This window comes from Populus euphratica, unplaced genomic scaffold (assembly GCF_000495115.2).
Source record: "Populus euphratica unplaced genomic scaffold, PopEup_1.0 scaffold185.1, whole genome shotgun sequence".
Classification (NCBI taxonomy): domain Eukaryota; kingdom Viridiplantae; phylum Streptophyta; class Magnoliopsida; order Malpighiales; family Salicaceae; genus Populus; species Populus euphratica.
The window spans coordinates 152,702-156,904 of record NW_011499982.1 but is presented as its reverse complement, the minus strand read 5'-3'; the positions used below and the strand labels follow the sequence as shown (position 1 = coordinate 156,904).

The window sequence follows — 4,203 nt, the reverse complement described above, 5'->3', positions numbered from 1 at the left end:
AGTTGCTCATCCACCTACAAGCTCTAGAAGTTCCACTCAAAAACCTAAGTTCGTATGGTGATCATCCCAAACACTAGGTTGTGTTCTCCAATCACACTTATGGTACGAGTTCTCAAATATAAATGTGGAGTCACAATCCTTCATATCCCAATTCGCCAAAGGACAAGTCAGATCCTCAATCATCATTAGTTCTCGAACGTAAGGATCTTGGGGCAGATCCTCTTTAGTTAGAAATTGCCCCTTTTACTGTGAACACGTCTTTTATGACCTTCATCCATTGCAATCAAAGAGCTCAAGTACGGATTTTTGGCTATGATACTATATGTCACAGCCGAAAACTAATTAAATTGAGATTAAAAGGACAATCAGAAAGGAGTTGTACAAAAAGGGCTTGAGATAAACCCTAGACATTGTAAATAATCTCTTACAAGAGAAAAGAGAACAATATATTTATTAAAATTATCAGAATACCAAAGTCTTGTTGAAAAAATACTAAACAATCCTATTTATAATTTTCCTAGGCCTAAATTCTCATGCTTAAAGAGGAAAAAAAATCCTAATAAATAATTATTGAGTTAATAAAGAATCCATTTAACATTAGAATTCCTTAACAACTCCTAAATCAATTATTGAAAAAAAAAAAAAGCAGAATATATAATGAAATGCAGATAGCATTCAACTTTCCATGTTTGGATTAGATGATATGCATTTCCAGAAACAAAGTATAACAGGCATGACTAGCAAGAAGTGTTGAGCAATAAAGAAATGAAAAAAAGAAAAAAGATTAACAACAGATTGAAGAATGAATTAACAATTTGCCAGCAAGACAATCTATGAACACAGTTTTGCTTTGCCCTTTTTATTTTTTCTTCAATCTGTTTACTATCAGATCCAGAATACAAACACAGAATTGGTAGTGAGAAAGAAACAGGATCGAAAACGAGTTATTTAGCAAACAATGAAAGCAAAGACCTTAAGTCATTGTGAGGTTCGCTGTGTTGGTTGTGAAGCTGGGAAAGTATACAGCGATTTCAGCTGCCTGCTCATGAGCTTGCTGTTATGCAGAGCCTGTTGAAGCTGCACATCATCAGACCACCATTGCTCCAATCCATGAGCCTCAAGAAACTTCTGTTTTCCTTTGGACATCACAAACAGTTTCGCTGCAACTTGCCCATTTCCAGGACCTGCATTCTCCTTGTCAGCTTGTTTATTTTCAGTTACATCTGGGTCGGTGTAGGAGCAACAGATATAGTCACTATTGTTCACATACAAATTAGGCACCCAATTTTTTAATCCCATAGAAGTTTTATAACCTGAAAGAGGTATCCAGCTCCTCAATCCTACAGTATTAGCCGTCTCTCCCTCATCACTGGTGGCCTGAGTTTCACTACTAGAAGGAAGCACTGACTTAAATCTATTCCAAGCAAACCCAGCCCTTTCTCCTATGTTTCTTAAGCTCATTGGCATAGAAACAGAAGGCGGGTTAAATAAATGGGCCTCCACATACATACCTTCTTTAGCTAATGCTTTTCCCACCTGAAGAGCAAAACCAGCCCCCAGGGAATGACCAGCAACACACACGTTTCTGCTTCCATACATTTCAGCAACTGATCTTAATGCCTCCAGTGCTACTTTGAATCTGACAGAACCTTTCAAACTTTCCCAGGCTAGAAAACGGAGGTCATCTTCAATATCCCTCAGGATTGTGGGGCCTTTGAGTAATGTTCCTCGAAGTGCTAAAACAGCCTTTGGTGCTCCACTAGGTCTCATAAGAACCATGTCAGCTAATGCTGCAGCACGATCCCATTCTTGTACTGCACCAAATATAGATCAATCTCTTTCATCAATTAAGGTTTGGGTCAATTTGTATTTGAAGCTCCGCCACCAATTTGGAGCAAGTGCATTTTCCTCAGTTCTGTTCTCTTGTCTGTCAGTTTCAAGCAAGTAAACTGCTTGAATGAAGCAGGAGAATACTGTTCGCTTGTGGTTCTCATTCTTCCTGTATACACAAATCATCTGTGAGAATCAATACACCAAGGATATTGCTGAAAATTCAGATATTCTAACATTATATTGCAGGCAAATTTCTGTAGGTAAGAATGTCCCCACTGATTGAAAACCACTAATAAGTATGTACCTAAATAAGTTGTATGTCAATGATGAGTTTAAACCATAAGTCAAGAAGAAAAATAAAATGAAAAGAGGCAAATGAGATGCAATAAAATGATGATCCGGTCATAACAAATAAGAAATTTAAACCATTTACCAATCTTCTTCGCAACAAAGAAAAATTTGGCACTTTGTGGATAAGCAGATCAGGGCATAATACTGCCTCACAAAACCACAACTCACTGATTATCACAAAATGATCATTGATATGAAATACAATGATCACATGGTACAAATAGCTAGGGTCGTGCTCCTTTTCTAATGTACTCTAGCACTCAAAAAGGGCCAGGAATCCAAGATTGAACTAGCTCTCAGAAATCCTAGTCTTTCACGTGCTCGCTGCTCTGCCTTATACTATTGTTCAAAGAAATTACAAAAAACAATTGTTTAGTTCACTGTTAAATAAACACCATAAGAACAAAGCTAAAAATCTGCGAAGTTTAGTTGCGAAGTTTAGTAGCCCATCAATGATCTCCGGAAGAAATTAATCAACCAATTCGTCTCTAGAAGTCCAAGATGCAATGACCTCTACTATTAGAAAACTTATTCTGTCCCGGACAACTACATTCTCAGGCAAAGGAAACTCTGAAAGTAATTAAAATAAAATACCCCAACTAAATAGCTACAATCTCCTCATTCAAAAACATAACCCAAGTCGCGAATTCCATCTAAAATTAAAGACTCCCGGTAATTTGGTCACAAATAAATGATTATCAATTTTTTGGGTATTGATGTAGAATCCCAGTGATGGTGAAGTCTCGACATTCATTATGTGATTGAAGAATTCACAATCTCCGATTAAAAAGAAAAGAATTCACAATCTATACCCCCACTTAAATGAAACAAAAACAAAATCAACAAAAAAGATTCCAGGCCCTTAAATCCAGTAAATTAAATACAACCAACGATCCACCTGGTTGACAAAACTTACCAAAAATATCCAGAATGAATTATCATCCATGACAACTAGGACACAAACATCACGTCAAAACCTTGAACTTATAATCAGGCAACATGAATAAGGAAGTTACCACTAAAAATAAGGAAGTCACTACATCAGTAACTTAAACCCAGTTGCCAATTTATGTCATGTTCTCTGTTTCTGACTATTCAAATCTAAAACTGACCAAGACCCACTTACTATTGACTGATACCCAAAAGAAACCATTGATATAAAACCAAAAAAGAAAAGATGAAATGGGAAGCGGTAGTGATAATAATAAATAATACCGACCAACTAGAATTGATAAGGTCTCTCCAATTAGGAGAGGCCACATTTCGAGGCCCGGAAACATGAAATGCATATGGGTGCGCTTCTTCTTCTTGAACCACCACTGTCTGCCCCTCTTGTACTTCACCACTACTGTTCGCCATTTTCGCTTTATATCTTCTCTTCTTCTTTGTAATGTTTGGTTTCTCGAGTCACAGACAGAGTTTGAGAGAGAAGGGAACTGTTCGTGGTTTTTGCCGAGGTTGAAAAGGAGATGCTTGAGCTGCAGTGGCTTTCTTTCTCATCTTTTTAACTAGTTAGCTTTGCTTACATGGTATCTGATTCTCCCTCTCCATCCCTCCTCTCTTCGTTTCAATTTCTATCGCTACTGCTACTATATAATTCAAATTCTCCTAATGATTTTCCTTTAAAAAAACAAACAAATTAAATAATATAATAATCGAAAGACTAACGCCTGTTTTTCTCCGGACTCGCCATCTCCAACGGTCACATCGCCTTTTGCTAAATGACTGCTTTGTCCCTGGAGAATGGAGAGATAGAGCTCCTCTGAACCCATGTCACATTTGGTACATTCCGTTTACACCATGTGCCCGTTTGGTATTGGTTTGTTTTTTTCTTTTGAAATTTCATTTATATTTAAATTATATTTTTATTTTAGTATTTTTTATAATTTTGATATATTAATATTAAAAATAAATTTAAAAAATAAAATAAATATTATCTTCATGTATTTTAAAAAATGCTTTTGAAAAATAATTTATATTACACTCTCAAATAAGTTTTCAAAATGTGTTTGTTTTTGT

General features: G+C 36.1%; 1 pseudogene; it reads right to left on the bottom strand.

The window, feature by feature from the left end:
* Positions 1-655: 655 nt before the first annotated feature.
* LOC105139851 (GDSL esterase/lipase At4g10955-like) lies at positions 656-3,833 on the bottom strand (annotated as a pseudogene).
* Between the last annotated feature and the right edge of the window lie 370 nt (positions 3,834-4,203).